This window comes from Nerophis ophidion, linkage group LG21 (assembly GCF_033978795.1).
Source record: "Nerophis ophidion isolate RoL-2023_Sa linkage group LG21, RoL_Noph_v1.0, whole genome shotgun sequence".
Taxonomy (NCBI): domain Eukaryota; kingdom Metazoa; phylum Chordata; class Actinopteri; order Syngnathiformes; family Syngnathidae; genus Nerophis; species Nerophis ophidion.
In genome coordinates this window covers 16648178-16668764 of record NC_084631.1, presented here as the reverse complement: position 1 = coordinate 16668764, position 20587 = coordinate 16648178, and the positions used below count along the sequence as shown (strand labels likewise).

Genomic DNA, 20587 nt, shown 5'->3' with positions numbered 1-20587 from the left:
ATTCAGTTCAGTTCAGTTTCAGTTTATTTCAAACATGCATACGATACATTGTAATGCAAGACACTATTCCAGTTGTTTCATTACAGCACGTCCGAAAAGGAGTAGGAAGAAGCAGAGCTTATTTAATCCTACCCCTTTTCATAGCATAGCAATTGTATCAAATTTCCTCGTACTCTGTAACATAACAGTGAACAAATAAAAATGTACATTATATACCATACCAAGCAAAGAAATATAAAATATATAAATAATCTTTGTCTCAAAATAAAAATCTAAATAAATGCATAACAAATTGGCAATTAAGACACACCTGTTCCTGGTTGCCAATCAGTGTTTCTTTATATACCCGTTTTGCTGTCATCTTTGTAGGTCACGCTTTTGCTTGCACGTCAAATTTAAACATTTCCATGCACTCACTAGCTGCATTAGTTTTCATTTGCATTCATTGAATATACGTTTTACCTGCATTCTGCCAGCCATCTCCGGATCTTGGGGTCATACTCCAAGCAACTCAATCACCACAGGGCAATTATCACTTCTGATTTATATTACTCATAACTAAGGATGTTTCAGTCAAAAGTTTTGGCCCCCAATCCTGTTACCTTAACAATAAATGTTGGCATATTGTCAGGCTTGTTACTCACAGTTTGGTTATTTTTGGGCTTCCTCTGTGTTTGTGTTTATTTCCTGTCAGCGCTCTTATTTTTGGTTCCATTTCCTGCATGTCTCCCTGAGGACTCGTTTTCCTAACCTGTCCCTGATTGGCAGACTGGCACACCTGGTTGCAGTTGCCAATCAGGCTACTATTTATGCCAGCCTCGCCCTCCAGTCAGGGCTCGATGATTGTATTCTGTGTCCTGCTGCCTGTAACCTGTTGCCTGTAACCTGTTTCTAGGTTTCTGTTTTCCCTGTATGTGAACTTACCAGTTACACTATTTGTTTTTTGACATTGAAGTCATGTTTTCCTGCACTATGCCTGCCATTTCCGCATCTTGGGGTACAAGACCAACATCGGTCCCTGACACATCGGCAATAAATGTTTAACCACTAAAGTAAACACAATCACACATTTGTTTAAGGTGTATCTTATTCAATTTAGAATGTGCTAGTATTGATACAGATGCATTAAATGTGTGGTATTGAACAAAAACATTCGACAAAATAAAGTGAAACGTGAACAATAACTAAACAAAAGTAAAAACTGCTCTGGGCTGCCATTTAAATCATTTGGGGTTTTCCCCCAAAGCCTTCCTGTATCCAGAGATTAACTCCCTGTGTTTGTAAACAATAAGAATCCATCTATCCGTCCATTTTCTACCGCTTGTCCCTTTTGGAGTTGCAGGAGGTGCTGGAACCTATCTCAGCTGCATTAGGGCGGGGGGCAGGGCACACCCTGGATAAGTCGCCACCTCATCGCAGACGATAAAAATCTATCAAAAAAATGATTTTGTTATAAGAACAAGAAAAAAAAATATCGATAAGATCACTTTAGTCTCTTTGATATAGACATACTCTAGGTGTCGACATCTACAGTCATGGTCAAAAGTTGACATACACTTGTAAAGAACATAATGACATGGCTGTCTTGAGTTTCCAATAATTTTTGCAACTCTTATTTTTTTGTGATAGAGTGATCGGAGCACATACTTGTTGGTCACAAAAAATATTCATGAACTTTGGTTCTTTTATGAATTTATTATGGGTCTACTGAAAATGTGAGCAAATCTGCTGGGTCAAAAGTATACATACAGCAATGTTAATATTTGCTTACATGTCCCTTGGCAAGTTTCACTACATAGGGCACTTTTGGTAGCCATCCATAAGCTGCTGGCAAGCTTCTGGTTGAATTTTTGACCCCTCTTGATAAAATTGGTGCAGTTCAGTTAAATGTGTTGGTTTTCTGACATGGACTTGTTTTTCAGTATTGTCCACACGTTTAAGTCAGGACTTTTGGAAGGCAATTCTAAAACCTTAATTCTATCCTGATTTAGCCATTCCTTTACTACATGGACAAATATAAGACCTTCTGGAGGAAAGTTCTGTGGTCAGATGAAACAAAAATTGAGTTGTTTGGCCACAATACCAAACAATTTGTTTTCGGGAGAAAAGGTGAGGCTTTTAACCCAATGAACACCATACCTACCATCAAGCATGGTGGAGGTAGTATTATACTCTGGGTCTGTTTTGCTGCCAATGGAACTGGTGCTTTACAGAGAGTAAATGGGACAATGAACAAGGAGGATTACCTCCAAATTCTTCAGGACAACTTAAAATCATCAGTCCGGAGGTTGGGTCTTGTGCGTAGTTGGGTGTTCCAACAGGACAATGTGTTGCGTTTGGGACACATTTTGAATGCGCGAGTTGTCACCCCCAGATGCTGCAGGACATCAGGTAAGAACTAGTTTAATATAAAAATGACGAAAGAACACTTGACAAAAAGCAAAGAAAAGGCGTGCTTACTCACAGGAAGCTAAATGCTAACGGTTAGCAAGAGTTAAGTTCAAAGTGTCCAAAGTAGCGCGTACCGAGAGTACCAAACGTGACTGTTGCGAATAGCAAACAAAACATCCAGGCAGAACTAAGGTAGCAGGCTGGTTTAAATACTAAAACAATAATCATGAACAGGTGTTAGTCAGAATGTCAGTGCAGGTGGAGCAAATGAAGTCGCCATGGTGAGAAATACAAACAAGGAAGTGCTCAAACAAAGTCAAAATTCCACATAATGTTATGTACAGAGGAGGGAAGGAGGCGACAACCAGGGCACAACTGCGGTTCACAAGGTTTATTTAAACCTTTGATGAGACATGGCGTGTGTATGCTACTCTAAGTGAATGAGTGTTGACTATGTGTGATATTAATAATGTAAATGTTACCAGGGTTTGTTGTCTGTGAGTGTTGGTTGTATCCTTCGTTGAATCCAGAGGGGCAAGGCGAAGAGGGAGTTCGTGAGCAGGCAAGATGTCGGGGGCAGGAGCGAGGCAGCGTGGTCTGGTTCTGAACAGGGAGGTCGTGGATCGAGGAAGGCAGTTACGAATCCGGATGGATGTCGAGAGGCAAGGTACGATCACGGAAGACATGGGAGTAACTGTGGAAAAACACAAGGGACATGAACAAGGGAGACTCGGAGAGAGCAAAGAGCAAAGCACAGGGGAGGGAATGCCAGACGTAATGCTTACTGAGAAGATAGCGACGTTCTGGCAAAGGTTCCTCTCAACAAATCCAGGTGTGTTGATTCTTGACAGGCTGCAGGCTTGTCGCTGCTTGGGCGTGCTGCACTCAGCACGAGTGAGGGCGAGTCTGAGTGCAGTGTCAGCAGAGGCCTCTCTTGGCGCACTGCTAGCGGAGGCGCACGCAGCTCCAGCCGCCAAGGAAACGCGGTTCGACTCTGCGTCGTGACACATAACACATGATCCGGACAGCGGATTGTGACACAGTGACCTAAAACACACGTCAACAGTGGTAAAGTAATGGCTAAATAAGGCTAGAATTTAGGTTTTTGAACAGCCTCCATAAAGTCCTGACTTAAACCCCTTTGAGAACATTCGGACAAAGCTGAAGAAACAAGTGCATGTCAGAAAAACAAAACATTTAGCTGAACTGCACCAATTTAGTCAATTGGATCGGTCAAAAATTCAACCAAAAGCTTGTGGATGGCTACCAAAAGCGCCCTATGTAGTGAAACTTGTAACCAAATATTAACATTGCTGTATGTATACTTCTGAACCAGCAGATTTGCTCACATTTTCAGTAGACCCATAACAAATTCATAAAAGAACCAAACTTCATGAATGTTTTTTGTGACCACCAAGTATGTGCTCCAATCACTCTCGCACAAAAAAATAAGAGTTATAAAAATTATTGAAGACAGCCATGACATTATGTTCTTTACAAGGGTCTGTAAACTTTTGACCACGACTGTAAATCGATCATCCCTACTTTGCATTAAAGCTTCAGGAGTGAGCTTCTTGTATTGTCCTGCACTGTGTATAGCATTCCTTTTCCTCAAGTCCTCCAGTGATAATGTAACATGGAATAAACGTATTTTCCTCCAAAGTGGTTACATTAGTAAACAATTAATCAAAGTTGATTTTCACATCCTCCCCGTGACTGCGTGGGTTCCCTCCGGGTACTCCGGCTTCCACCCATTGCCAAAAACATGCACCTGGGGATAGGTTGATTGGCAACACTAAAATTGGCCCTAGTGTGTGAATGTGAGTGTGAATGTTGTCTGTCCATCTGTGTTGGCCCTATGATGAGGTGGCGACTTGTCCAGGGTGTACCCCGCCTTCCGCCCAATTGTAGCTGACATAGGCTCCAGTGCCCCCCGCTAACCCAAAGGGAATAAGCGGTAGAAATTGATGGATGGATGGATGATTTATACAGCCTTTAATCACAAAGGCCTCAAAGGGCCTCACAAACCACAGCCACATACTCGGATCTGATCCCACATCAGGGCAAGAGAAAACTCAAACCAATGGGAACAACGAGAAACTTTGGAAGGGACCGCAGATGTCCATGCAGTCATGCATCTGGGATCTTGCTACGATGCGGGTCTTAAAAATTGCAAGTCTTAAAAATATCAGATTAACAAAAAAAAACTCTCATCTCATTCTCCATTATCTATTGCAGGGGTCTCAAACTCAATTCACCTGAGATCCACTGGACGCAGAGTCTGGCTGAGGCTGGGCGGCAAGAAAAGAGTTCTTAAAAAAAATGTTGCATACTCCTCAGCATGTCTAGTTGTATAATGACGTTTCAAATTGTATTCCTTTCTCTGTGCAAATAAGTCACGTCGGGGTGCTGCTGTGCTCAACAAATAAATATTGCATCTCCCACTTTTCCTGGAATTGCCTTTGCTCATCACTAACCCTTCTCGTCACTGCAGGCTTTGAAAAATACATGTTTGGGGTTGTGGAATATATTTGTATTTAGCCAACGCAGGGAGAATAATGTTATTTCCACAATGTGTGTCGTTCTGCTTTTCCTCACTAAATCAACATGGCGGTCGGCGGATAAGCCAGCGCAAAAAATTGATGGCTCACGGAGTGTTATCTGGCGTCATATAGAAAAATATGTAGTGTTCATCGTGTGAGGTAATGCAAATTAAACAATTAAAAAAAACAAATAACGGTTTGAATTGGTCCAGGTTATTAGGGACTGTTATTACTGACGGACAGGTGTCGCGGTGTGACTGCAGCCAGGCACGTAAGAAAACTCTCGTCTCCATGGCAACGCTTCTGTCGCTTTCTGTCACGCCCATGGGATCAGGTTTTGTTTTTGTCATGTTTGGTTTTATTTTTTTTGGACACTCGGTTCCTGTTCCTGCACTTCCTTGTTGTCATTGTTACCATGCCAACTCATTGATTTTCACCTTGCCCTCATGTCACGCCCCTATCCACATGTCATGCACCTGTTTTCAATCATCATAGCTATTATTTAAACCGGAAGTTGCCAGGAAGTCAGTCTGGCAACTTTACTTATCCCTCAACTTGATTCATGCCAAGCCATGCTGTTTATTCCCTCCTGCTCATGTCAAGTAAGTCTTTGTTTTAGTTATGTCACAGTTGTTTAGTATTGTTTTCAGTAGTCAAGTTTGTTCTCCGCCATCGTGCGCACCATTTGTTTGCCTTTTGTTGTAGTTTGTTAGTGTTAGTAATAAATAAATATGTACTCATATTCACGTCTCGCTCGTGCCAATTTTCCTTTGCGTTGGTAAAACAAACTATCCCATAGATTAGATTAGATAGTGTGACGGACTTCCTGCCGTCCATGTGTGGGTTGTAGTGACGATGGATACAGGACGCATCATAGCAGGTTTAACTTTCATTTATTATTTCAACATTCGTTAAGTCTTGCCTGGTTGTCGCGGCACTTTGCAGTGCGCAGGCGTTTCCTGCTTCTGTCTGCGGTGCACCTTGCGATGTCCGGGGTCGCCATCTCACTCTCTCGTCCTTGATCGTCGTGCTCGTTGTCTGTTTGCCGTGGTGTCCTCGCCTACTCCTCCCCGATCGTTCCTCCTTCCCCTCTTTTGTGCTGTATAAACAGATGAGCAGATTGAGCGCAGGTGTGTGGTGAACGCACCTGACTTGGCTGGCTGGAGCGTCGCTCTGAGTGCGTCCCGCCTCCTCTCTCTGCCGCACACCCCGCCTCCTGGCCGCCATTGCGGGTAGGACCGGCATTTGTCCGACCCTGCTGTCGGCTCCTCGGCTCCGTCTCTCCACAGATAGTACTTTATTTATTCCTTCAGGAAAATTTAATTTTTCAGCACAATCCCATTCAAGATCAGACAAACGTTACAGGGAGACCGAACCGGATCGCTGACGGGTCTGCCGGCTTCCAGCGCCCCTTACAAAAAAGATCAGAAAATAGTCCTAGTCCTGACACTTTCACTCATTTGCCGCTTTTCCACTAACGCAGGGGTAGGCAACCCAGAACGTTGAAAGAGCCATATTGGACCCAAATAACACAACGCTGTCAAGCACCATTCATTTAAAACTCGCCGGCCGCGCTAACATTAAACTTTCATGTTAAGGTGAGGGCCGCAAAATAACGTCTCGGGGGCCGCAATGTGCCCGCGGGCCGTGTGTCTGAGACCCCTGATCTATTGTATCCCAGTCAAATACCATCTGAAGAATTCCCACCCATCGTTGCGTGACTGTGTCCCCACTACCAGAGCGCTTAAGATAAATCAATCTAAAGTTGGATAAGCGTTTTTGGGCTTTTTAAAGGTAGAGTTCCCGCTGTGAGGCCTGTGTCAATGAGGTGTCAGGAGATTGTGTCCACACACGCGAGCCTTCCTGTAACCGTATGGAGAAAACGCAGGATTAATTGCGTCTCATATCTGCTGAAAAGGGTGTCAGGACCGCAGCCTTTACAGCGGAGCATTTGCACTCGCTTACACCCTCTATTTATACCAGCCACTGACAGCTGGCCAGTGCGGCAGCACATGGTAGCATTCTGACAGCTAGGATGCCTAGCCATTTTCATCTCTGTGTCGGAAAGCAATCAGTTATTGATACTATTATTAACATGGAGAGCCATATAAAAATGTAGGTGAGCCATTGTCAATTCATTGTAAATCCGACCACAGATTAGCAGTGAGGACATTTAGCTCGACATTGTAAGGAAATTAAAAAAAACAAATAGGGATATGTTTCATGTATCCATATCCATAACTTGTATTTAATCTGACGCAGGCAGGGTTACTAATATGTGTAAAAGTATGTTTTAATTGCTATTATTCTTACATTAGGTCAAAAGAAAATTTGGTAACACTTTAGTATGGGGATGATATTCACTATTAATTATTTGCTTATTAACATGCAAATTAGTAACATATTGTAATATGTCACTAATTAGTCATTATTAAGTACTTATTGATGCTTTATTCTGCATGACCTTATTATACAACCTGTAAGCCATTAACTAAGAGTCTTCCCTCAATAACCTCAGAATTATCGCTTACTAGTAACCCTAACCCTAACCCTTATACGTAAGGATGTCCGAAAATATCGGACTACCGATAAATGCTTTAAAAATGTAACATCAGAAATTATCGGTAGCGGTTTCAAAAAGTATAATGTATGACTTTTTAAAACGCATCTGATAGATATGGACTTAGGGAGAAGTACAGAGCGCCAATTAACCTTAAAGGCACTGCCTTTGCATGCCGGCCCAATCACACACAAGTGAAAGCAAGGCATACTTGGTCAACAGCCATAAAGGTCAGACTGAGGGTGGCCGTATAAACAACTTTAACACTGTTACAAATATTAGCCACACTGTGCACCCACACCAAACAAGAATGACAAACACATTTCTGGAGAACATCCACACCGTAACACAACATAAACAAAACGGAACAAATACCTAGAACCCCTTGCAGCACTAACTCTATATACACCCCCCCGCTCCCCACTCCCACTTCACCCACACCCCCCCTCCCCTTGCAGCCAATTAACCTTAAAGGCACTGCCTTTGCATGCCGGCCCAAACACAAACAAGTGAATGCAACGCATACTTGGTCAACAGCCATAAAGGTCAGACTGAGGGTGGCCGTATAAACAACTTTAACACTGTTACAAATATGTGCCACTCTGTGAACCCACACCAAACATGAATGACAAACACATTTCGGGAGAACATCCACACCGTAACAGAACATAAACAAAATGGAACAAATACCTAGAACCCCTTGCAGCACTAACTCTATATACACCCCCCCGCTCCCCACCCCCACCTCAACCATGCCCCCTCTCCCCTTGCAGCCAATTAATCTTAAAGGCACTGCCTTTGCGTGCCGGCCAAATCACACACAAGTGAAAGCAACGCATACTTGGTCAACAGCCATTAAGGTCAGACTGAGGGTGGCCGTATAAACAACTTTTAACACTGTTACACATATGCGCCAAACTGTGCACCCACACCAAACAAGAATGACAAACACATTTCGGGAGAACATCCACACCGTAACACAACATAAACAAAACGAAACAATTACCTAGAAGCCCTTGCGGCTCTAACTATATACACCTCCCACCCCCTCCCAACCCCAGCCAACTCAACCTCCTCATGCTCTCTCAGGGAGAGCATGTCCCAAATTCCAAGCTGGATTTAAGGCACGTTAAAAAAATAATGCACTTTGTGACTTCAATAATAAAAATGGCAGTGCCATGTTGGCATTTTTTTTTCATAACTTGAGTTGATTTACTTTGGAAAAGCTTGTTACATTGTTCAATGCAACCAGCGGAGCATCGCAACAAAATTAGACATAATAATATGTTAATTCCACGACTTTATACTGCATATCAGTATCGGTTGGTATCGGAAAGGGTAATTAAGATTTGGACAATATCGGATTATCGGATATCGGTAAAAAATCCATTATCCGACATCTCCACTTATCAATCAATCAATCAATCAATGTTTATTTATATAGCCCCAAATCACAAATGTCTCAAAGGACTGCACAAATCATTACGACTACAACATCCTCGGAAGAACCCACAAAAGGGCAAGGAAAACTCACACCCAGTGGGCAGGGAGAATTCACATCCAGTGGGACGCCAGTGACAATGCTGACTATGAGAAACCTTGGAGAGGACTTCAGATGTGGGCAACCCCCCCCCCTCCCTCTAGGGGACCGAAAGCAATGGATGTCGAGCGGGTCTAACATGATACTGTGAAAGTTCAATCCCTAGTGGCTCCAACACAGCCGCGAGAGTTCAGTTCAAGCGGATCCAAGACAGCAGCGAGAGTCCCGTCCACAGGAAACCATCTCAAGCGGAGGCGGATCAGCAGCGTAGAGATGTCCCCAACCGATACACAGGCGAGCAGTCCATCCTGGGTCCCGACGAGCGGTCCATCCTGGGTCTCGACTCTGGACAGCCAGTACTTCATCCATGGTCATCGGACCGGACCCCCTCCACAAGGGAGGAGGGGACATAGGAGAAAGAAAATAATGTTATATGTTCCCCAAGTGTCCTAACAACTCTAAATTAATTATTTGTTACTTTTATAAGCAACTAATTAAAAGTGAATATGTTCCTCGTACTAAAGTGTTACAGAAAATATAATTGATATGAATGATTATGTGAGGAACTCGCATGGATGCAGTTGTGTGACCCCAAGTATGCAAGAATCCAGGGGAGCAAAAAGCAGGTAAAATGATTTTAATTTCATCAAAGTAACAGAAATAAACAGAAAGCAGTCTTGCATGGAGATGTTCCCAACATGGTTGTAACTTCGAGCATTGAGGAATGCTCGAGTGAAACATAAATAGGCATAAGTTGATTGGTAGCAGGTGTGAACCGCTGCCAATCAACGGAAAGTCACAATAATCAGTGTTCCGAGGAAACAAACAGGAATACCACAAAATAAGAGCACTGAACAGGAAATAAATACAAAAATACGAACAATTAACAGAAATGAAATGACAGATTGTCACAGATTATACTCTAAAATGTGATTTATGACAATGTTTATAAGGAACCTGTGGTGAATGGGAACCATCCATCCGTATAAAAAGTTTACAAAAAATATATATTTACTGAATTGATCTATGATTTGGGCTGTGTAGCTGTGTTATACACTTTAATGTAAATTTTATATTAAAGTAATCAATAAACATTAGGATACAAATTGTTGGGTTTTGAATATAAACATTTGGAGAATGATAATATATAAAATATTCAAAATAAATGTCTTACAATTAGGTCAGTATTAGCGATGCGCAGATAGGCAATTATATCATCCGCAACCGCATCACTAAAGTTGTCATCCACCCGCAATCCACCCGAACCAAAATTTAATCAAAGCCACAACCGCCCACCACCTGCCTGTTGTTATACAGTATATCTAATATAGACGATGCAAGGCATTAGTGAGGTTAGAAAGTGTAACTCCCTCCAAATAGCACAGACACAATGGCTTTCTTGAACTGATTTATTTGAAGGCTTACTTTCCCTTCAAATTCACCGTGAAAACTGTAATAAATAAAGCACGTTACAAACGTAAAATATAATAACATGCGCAGCATGTGGATCAAACATTTTACCAAGTAAAATACCAACAAATGACAAATACCTCGTTGGCCATACCCGGAAGTAGCTTCCTTACTTACATCCGTCGACATACCAAACAAGACACTTCAAAATAAAAGTATGCCCACATACTGTTTCAAAGAGTGCTGCTCGTTTTTCGTATGTGGGTAACAACATTGAACTATTTATAAATGGTTGATTTCTATAGGCTAGTAAGGTAAAGTGTTGTACCTAACAAGTTTGGGCTACCTTGCTTCTGCAGCCTTCATCAGAGGTGTCACGTGATGTTAGCGTGACGTCGTCTGTCACGTGATATATGGATTGTACCATCAAGAGTTGTCAGGTACAACACTTTACCTACTAGCCTATATAAATCAACCATTTATAAATACACGTCAGTAGGCTAAATGATCCTCTTCAACATAACTTCCGGGAGGGATAGGGACGTGACGTTATCTACAGGAAGTGAGAGTTTGAGTTGTCCCGGGAAAAGCGTTAGAGACATGAGAGCTGTTGTGTGGTTGTATTACATCTTGTGCAATAAAGACAAGACAAACGAAGAAGTTTTATGAGACTACATTCCTGGGATTATTACAATATATATTTCCGAATTGGTTCAACCGCCACCCGCCCGAATCTATTTAAAATCTATTTTTTCGCCATGTCACCCGCCCGACCCGCGGTTTATCCGCAGACTCCGCAGTTGTGACCGCAAACCGCGCATCTCTAGTCAGTATGGAAATAATAATAATGATGATGATTAATCATATTATTTTTATTAGCCTTATAATGTCACAACAGTAATATTATTAATAATCAAATTTTCAATTATATCTGTCTTATACAAGAACAATTAGATTATAAAAAAAAGCACAATATGTGACAATCTTTTAGACCAGTTGATCTGCCGTCTCTATTACTGCTCTGCCCCTCGCTAATGTGTGGAAAAGTTTTTTAGGTGACCACAGAATGCGCGCTAGCTGTTCAAAGTTGGGACCCCGGGTAGACGCCTCCTCAGTGCATCATTTAGGGATTGACTTGTCTCCATTCAAAATGATCCCCTGCTAGCCCCACTATAGACTGGACTCTCACAAAACTAACTAGATCCACTCGACATCCTTTGGGTTGAGTTTTTTCTCGCCCCGATGTGGGATCTGAGCCGAGGATGTGGTTGTGGCTTGTGCAGCCCTTTGAGACACTTGTGTTTAAGGGCTGTATAAATAAAATGTGATTGATTTATTGATTACAGTTTTACACACATCTTTTTATTCCTATCACTCTGAGATTTGTCTTTCCTGTAACTTATTTATTTAAAATCTTAATTCAACAACATGCATTGAGATGAAACATTAATATTGGAGTACATTGAAAAAGTGCAGTAGTTAGCAAGTGTAGAGCTACAGGAATACTGGAGATAAATACATGAAGATTTTTGTTTTGGAAGATTGTCAACCGGCTTTGGTTTTGCTGCTATTGTGTTCCTAAATTACTTAATTCGGGCTTTGCCTGTGTTATGATATTCTGTGTTACCACGTTTTTTGCTTAAGAAACGGACAAATTATAAATATAGTCATGTACAAAAAACTAATTACGTCTGGTGTAAAAATACCCCAAGCTCCGGATAATGGAGGGCTTTCTTCATCCTCCTCTACTTCTTGTGCTCTAAAACCGATTTTTCTTTGGTGTCGGAGTTGAAAGGATTCCAATATGTTTTGTCCGACATTTTCTCAGCTATTCACTTTCACATTGTACGTAAGCTAGGGATGGGTAATATTAAAATGTTTCTGATTTTGATTAGGTTCTTTATTGGTTCTCTAATCAATTCTCATTTGGATAAAACAATAACAAAAATGTTGATTAGCAATAACTTTGGTTAGTTTAGAACACGTGTCAAAATTGAGTTTGACTGTGGCCCCCTATTTCATTTCATTTTATTTGGCCCTCGAGAGCCTAAAAATAATATGTATCAATAAAGTATTGTAACTTTTCTCAGTAAGTATATTCTTTCTTTCTATTTTGGGATGAAAAATGTTTTACTGCATGTAATTGCTATTTATGTTCACTTAATTATTGTCTAATTATGCAAAAAATATATTATTAAATATTCAAACCATGTTTTAAATATAAACACATACTAATATTAATGATTTCAAAGCAAGTTGTCCATCAAATTGTGCAACGTAAAAGTAGCAATACATTTCACGGTAAAATTCTGAAATATACTGTGGTTTTTACAGCATTTTTCTATAAATGGAAAAAAAACAGTACTGTTTTTTTACTGTAATAAACTGTGGTGCCGTTTTAGCATTTACAGTAATACACCGAAAAATCTGCAGTTGTTTGAGTTTGAGTTTATTTCGGACATGCAAGCATACAACATGATACATCACAATTTCCAGTTTCTCTTTTCAACATGTTCGAAAAGGAGTAGAAAGAATCAATCAAAGAATCAATGATTATTTCTACAGCCCTAAATCACTAGTGTCTCAAAGGGCTGCACAAACCACAACACAAACCACAACGACATCCTCGGTAGAGCCCACATAAGGAAAGAAAGAAGCCAAGTTTATTTAATCCTACCCCTTTTTCTTTTACATAACAGCTGCTAAAACGTTTTTCACTTCCTGTTCTCAATTTATTCACAATATACTGCATAAGTAATCACAATAAAAATAAATAAATACATAAATAATATTCGGTGAAGTAAGTTACATTTTATTTGGTGAGATAAGTAAGATTATTTTGAAAAAAAAAAAACGGATAGATGTATGAAATAAATTCAGAATGTTTATCATGGTTCTTCTTCTTTGTACTTTGTAAACACTTAAAGTTTGAAGAGTTTCTTGAAGTGGATTATATTAGTACATTGTTTGATTCCTTTGCTTAATTCATTCCATCATTTAATTCCACATACTGATATACTGAAGGTCTTAAGTGTTGTACGTGCATACAAATGTTTTAATTTACACTTTTCTCGAAGATTATATTTCCTTTCTTTTTTTGAGAAGAATTGTTGAATATTCTTGGGTAGCAGGTTATAGTTTGCTTTGTGTATAATTTTATCTGTTTGCAAATTCACTATGTTGTGGAATTTCAGTATTTTTGATTCAATGAATAAAGGGTTTGTATGTTCTCTACATACAACATTATGTATTATTCTAACTGATCTTTTATGTAACACCGTTAATGAATTAAGTGTATTTTTGTAGATATTTCCCCATATATCTACACAATAACTCATATATGGTAACACATTGCGGTTAAAAAAAAAAAAAACCCTGGTACCTCAGGTGCCAAAATGTTACTGTAAAATTGCATTTATTTTTATTTACAGTAAAAAAAAACAAAAACAAAAAAAAGCAATGTTAATTTTACAGTAAAATTTGGGCAACTGAATTTTTTCATGGAAACATCAGCACTGTTTTCCATTTACAGTATAATATGCACTAAATTCTGAAGTTAAATAATTGCAATTTACCGTACTCTATTTATTTTACAATCCTTTTTTTTTAAATCTACTAAAAAAATACATTAAAACATTGTATAAGTATTCACCGTGCAAAAAAGTCAGTGTTCAAAAACAAGGAAAAAAAAATTAAGGGTATTTTATTTGAACTAAGCAAAATTATCTGCCAATAGAACAAGAAAAATTGTTTTTTCAAGACTTTCCAAAACAAGTAAAATTTGCTAAACTCAATGAACACAAAAATACTTTAAAATAAGTATATTCTTACTAATAGCAACTGTACTATTTTAAGAGTTTGCATTTTCTATTGTTTCATTGAGTATAAAACAGCAAGGTCCATTTGGCCGTCATCCGTTTTAATTATGAGACACAGTTGTGTCAAAAGTATGATTTTTTTTTTTTACATGCTTGAAATAAGAAAATATTACTTTAAAACAGCAGTTTTATACTTGTGAGTGTTGATGACACAGCTTTGCAACAGTTGATATTCTAATTTCAAGCATTTTTCACTCAATATAGGTCATAAAATTTAGCTTACTGAAATCATTTAGGACCAAAACCCTTAAAACAAGTAAAACACTAACATAAAATCTGCTTAGTGAGAAGAATTATCTGATCAGACAGACAATAAGCAAAAATCACTCTTATTTAAGTTATTTAATCTTACATAGATTTCAGTTTTTGCAGTGCACTGTTAAAAGCAGCCCTCTGGGGCCACGCATAACTTTGATGTGGTCCTCGGTAAATGACTTTGACACCTCTAAATGTACGAATTTAACAGTGAGGTCTTAAGAGGTTGACAACGTCCACAAAATGCCAGGATCAGGAAGACTCAAGGGTTCCCCAGGGAAAAAAAAAAAAAAAAGTAACTATAATGCAATAGTACTAATATAGTCTACTGTAGAAAAAAATATGAGCTGAAAAACTATGCCAGTTCGTGACAAGGTATCGATAAGGGAATCGTTCGCAACACCGGCAAATGATTCCTAAGAGATTGAAACACTGGGAGTCGGTAGTGTTCGATTCCCACCCCTTACGTAAGCTGCTGTGGTCTTTTTCACACTTAACAGTCGAGCCTTTTGAAACCTGTTGGTGATACTGAATTTCCCCTTCATGTAGCATTCGATCGCCGTCAACTTAAAAGCAATTTTGCATACATTTCATCTCGTCTTCTGCATGATGAGGGTGAGTTCATACAGCGCTAAATGGCTGACTGAATGACTTTGTGAGTGTGTTTTATTTAATATGAACAATTTCATTGTTCCGTGACATGATCCACCATTTCAATAGTTGGATGTGACGAGGCTAAATTTATTTCGGCATGTGCAGCTGGGGATCCAATTTTTTGTAATCATGAGTTAATTCGCTACAGTATGTTTGACAGCCCTAAAAAAAAAAAAAATAAAGAAAAAAAATGTCAATACTACATTAAATATTACAATTATTTTTAATAAAACAATACATAATGTTAGATATAGAGAACCTCCAAACCCTTTATTTATTGAATCAAAAAATATTGAAATTCACTGACTTGGTGCATTTGCAAAGAGCTAAAATTAAGTATAACCTGATACCCAAGAATGTACAACAGTTTTTCTTCAACAAAGGAAGAGAAATATAACCTTATGGGGATATCTAATTTAAAACATATGGATGCAGTTACAACACTTAAGACACTTAGCTTATCTGAATTTGGAATCACATTTTAGAATGGATTAAGGAAATCAAACAACGTACTAATATGATTCACTTTAAGAAACTGTTAAAAAAACAAGTGTTCACAAGGTACAAAGAAGAAGAATTATGATAAACATCTTGAACCTTTAAAAAATAAATTTTGTCTCGTCTTCTGCATGATGAGGGTGAGTTCATACAGTGCTAAATGACTGACTGCATGACTGTGTGAGTGCATTTGATTTATTATGAACAATTCCATTGATCTGTGACCTGATGCGACGAGGCTAAATATATTTCAGCATGTGAAGCTGGTGAACCTATTTTTTGTAATTAATTACATTAGTTAATTTGCTATGTTTGACAACCGTAAAAAAAAAAGTTTAAATATTACATTAAATATTACAATCATTATTATTATTAGAATAATACATGATGTTGGATACAGAGAACATACAAACTCTTTATTTATTGAATCAAAAAATATTAAAATTCAATGATTTGGTGCATTTGCAAATAACTAAAATTAACTATAACCTGCTACCCAAGAATGTTCAACATTTGTTTCTCAACATACGAGACATATAACCTTATGGTAAATTATAATTTAGAACAATTGTATGTACTTACAACACTTAAGACATTTAGCATATCTGAATTTAGAATTAAATTGTTGTGATCTGCTGCTCGGATCTACACATATTATTTATTTTTCCATTTTGTATATCGCTCCATCTGACTCCTTATTTCCTGTTTGCTTTGTCACCATGGTTACTCATCAGTCCACCTGCTAGTCTCGGTCCCCGCACACCTGCTACTACTTATCACTGTCCTATATAAGCCTTACTCTTTTCTTTGTTCAGTCTGGGTCCATAAAGTTTTGCTCACATGCAACAAGTGACGATTGCTTATTTTGGTACGTGTATTCTCGCTAGCTCATATGCTAAGCCACCTGCCTTTTCTTAGCTCTAATGCTAATTGTTTTTGTTTTTACATTTTGTGCCATCGTGCATAGTCTAGTTTTCTGTTTGTATGTCCTAGTTCTCATACTAGTGATTTTGGTTTGTTTTTTGTTAACTTCAGTATTTCTGTTCAGAGCTCCCTTTTTGTTAAATAAATCTATTAAGCTCTTAACTTTGTTGTGTTCAAGTTTGACGCATCCTCGAAGGAATCGATGCCGAATAGTCATTACATAAATAGGAGAATGGATTAAGGAAATCAAATAAAGTACTATATGATTCACTTAAAAAAACTGTTCAAACAACATGTGTTCACAAAAGTACAAAGAAAAAGCATTATGATAAACATCTTGAACGTTTAACAAAATAAATCTAATCTCGTCTTCTGCACAATGAGGGTGAGTTCATACAGCGCTAAATGGCTGACTGAATGACAGTGTGAGTGTGTTTGATTTAATATGAACAATTTCTTTGGTCCGTGACCTGATCGACCATTTCATTGGTCGGATGTGATGAGGCTAAAATTATTTCAGCATGTGAAGCTAGTGAACCTGTAAAAATCTACAAATAAGTCCCAGAGTTCAAAGCCTTAAAGTAGCGGCTTATAGTCCGGAAATCACGGTACATAGGAGAAGGAATATGTAGTTGCGTCTGTCCACTAAGGACGGATTTCACTTTTCCGACTTAAACTTACACTTAACTTACCTTATAAGCAGTTTATTCAGTGTATTTTTTTGTCAATCACTTTGTACACTGCAAAAACTGAAATCTAAGTAAGATGAAATATCTCAAATAAGGGTGATATTTGCTTATTTTCTGTCTGAAAAGATAATTATTCTCACTAAGCAGACTTTATGTTGGAGTGTTTTACTTGTTTTAAGGGTTTCGGTCCCAAATGATCTCAGTAAGATATTGCAGCTTGTAGCTGAGATTTGATGACCTATATTGAGTAAAAAAGGCTTGAAACTAGAATATCAACTGTTGCAAAGCTGTGTCATCAACACTTACAAGTATAAAACTGCTTTTTAAAGTAATAATTTCTTATTTGGGTTGCCCACGTATGCGGTCCTCTCCAAGGTTTCTCACAGTCATCATTGTCACCGACGTCCCACTAGGTGTGAGTTTTCCTTGCCCTTATGTGGGCTCTACCGAGGATGTCGTTGTGGTTTGTGTTGTGGTTTGTGCAGCCCTTTGAGACAACAGTGATTTATGGCTATATAAATAATAATTGATAGATTGATTGATTGATTTCAAGCATGAAAAAAAAATCATGACTTCGACACAATTGTGTCTCATATTAAAACAGATGACAGCCAAATAGAATTTGCTTTTTTATTTTTAAATGAAACAATAGAAAATATGTACTCATATAGTAGTGCACTTGTTTTTAGTGAGAATATACTTATTTTGAGGTATTTTTGGGTTCATTAAGGTTAGCTAATTTTACTTGTTTTGGACATGCACCTGGGGATAGGTTGATTGGCAACACTAAATTGGCCCTAGTGTGTGAATGTGAGTGTGAATGTTGTCTGTCTATCTGTGTTGGCCCTGCGATGAGATGGCGACTTGTCCAGGGTGTACCCCGCCTTCCGCCCGATTGTAGCTGAGATAGGCGCCAGCGCCCCCCGCGACCCCAAAAGGGAATAAGCGGTAGAAAATGGATGGATGGAAAGTCTTGACGAGCCAAATTTTCTTTTTCTATTGGCAGATAATTTTGCTTAGTTTAATTTTTTTTTTTTTCTTCCTGTTTTTGAACACTTGAATTTTTGCAGTGTAGAACAGTGTACTTGTTTTCCCTAAGGCTGCCTCACTAAGCCATATTTTACCTTTGTACTTACTATTGTAGTCGTGCGTGGTGATGCTCCCAGCAGTTCACTGTGACTAGAATAGATGTGTAGTCAATGTGATTCATGAAAACAATATCGAATTTCTAATTGCAGAGCACCAGCATGGCTCTGCGGAGCAAGAGTCATCTAAAAAAATGACACTTTCCCTCGAGCGAACCCTTAATAAATCTTACCTCAATGATGTTGGTTTAGCCCAGAGAGCTGCTTCATCTCATTTCTGTGCGTTCTATTCCCTTCTCTCTTGACCACACATACCTGACTGCCAACAGCCTTCCAATTCCGCTACGACCACGTCTCCCGACTGTCATGTACGCAGCTTGAAAGATGGCATCTGCTTTCTGCCGCGCTGGTTGAATGGCCTCTTTGTGTGAGTGACGCCGGGCTGCGTCCTGTGGAGTGTCACAGAAGTCCTACGCAGGTTTCTTATCTGGAAGTGGACAAGAAATGAGTTCCAGACTTGTGCTTCGATATTTTGGTGGGGGTGGGGGGGACCGGGAAATCGTGTGCTATCTTCGATCACGTTGGTGATTTGTCAGGCCTTTTTGAAGGCTAAGTCCTGGCGTAGCGTGTTGTCATTGTGACTCACAGAGATCCTTTTCACAACCTTGTTCTTGCAAAAATAATTGGGAAAAGTGTTTAGGTCAAAGTGCTTAAGTTGCAAGACCCAAAGCTGATTGTGTTCAATTCCAAATTTTTATGTGTATAATTTAGATGTGTAAAAAAATGAATAATTTTATTAAATTACATTTACCACACTTTTTAATTTTGATTAATCATGTGATTAATCACAGGTTATTACTCGCTTGCATATTTAAAATTAACTAATGCAACCCAGTATTTGGACACAAATACAATTTTACTGTCAATGTCTAAAGCAGGGGTGTCAAACTCAAATATAGAGTGGGCCAAAATTTTAAACTGAACAAACCCGCCGGCCAAGGTTGAACAAATTAACCTTTTAATAGGTACCCAAACAAGTTTCGCAATGAATATTGAACAAGTAAGGCTTAAATGGGGCAGCATGGTGGACAAAGGGTTAGTGCATCTGCCTCACAATACAAAGGTCCTGAGTAATCCTGGGTTCAATACCGGGCTCGGGATCTTTCTGTGTGGAGTTTGCATGTTCTCCCCGTGACTGCGTGGGTTCCCTCCGGGTTCTCCGGCTTCCTCCCATGGAACAGGCAGAGCTTATATAACGTAATAGTGCACAATCAACTTTCAAAAAACAAACACAAAACATCAGTGGTATATTAAATACAATTTAATTAAAACAATTAATGCCTCTTTTCTATTTGCAGCTTTCTGAGGTAAATATCAACATTAACTTTTTCCACAGGCTAATTAATTCGAAAATAAAATAAAAATTAGGTGGGCGGGGTTTGGTGGTAGCGAGGAGTGTATATTGTAGCTTTCCGGTAGAGTTAGTGCTGCAAGGGGTTCTGGGTATTTGTTCTGTTGTGTTTATGTTGTGTTACGGTGCAGGTGTTCTCCCGAAAACATTTTTTTGTCATTCTTGTTTGGTGTGGGTTCACAGTGTGGCGCATATTTGTAACAATGTTAAAGTTGTTTATACGGCCACCCTCAGTGTGACCTGTATGGATTTTGACCAAGTATGTGTGTGTGAAGCCGCATATATTATGTGAGTTGGCCAGCAGCTGTTTATATGGAGGAAAATAGGATGTTGTAGAGGACGCTAAAGGCAGTGCCTTTAAGGCACGCTCCTAATATTGTTGTCCGGGTGGAAATCGGGAGAATGGTTGCCCAGGGAGATTTTCGGGAAGGGCACTAAACCTCGGGAGTCTCCAGGGAAAATCGGGAGGATTGGCAAGTATGAGTATTAGCGGTGAATGTGGTGTTTCCGGCAGGCCAGCTCTAATGTTAATTTGATATTGCCTCCAGGGCCAAAGGAAATTAAATGGTGGGCCAAATTTGGCCAGAGATTGACACCCATGGTCTAAAGCAAGGGTCGGAAACATTCTGGCTGAGAGAGCCATGAAAGCCAAATATTTAAAAAATGTATATCCGTGGGAGCCATACATTTTTTTTTTAACAAATAAATGCGTGCATTTTTAGAGTACAATAAGTCTAATGTTCTTTTTA

At 39.1% G+C, this 20587-nt stretch overlaps 1 long non-coding RNA gene across 1 annotated transcript; it reads right to left on the bottom strand.

The window, feature by feature from the left end:
* Positions 1-2767: 2767 nt before the first annotated feature.
* Positions 2768-18928, bottom strand: LOC133539456 (uncharacterized). Its single transcript, XR_009803387.1, has 3 exons — positions 18661-18928; positions 3177-6033; positions 2768-3085 (listed from the first exon to the last, which is right to left on the bottom strand). It is a non-coding gene; the product is annotated as an uncharacterized LOC133539456 (long non-coding RNA).
* Between the last annotated feature and the right edge of the window lie 1659 nt (positions 18929-20587).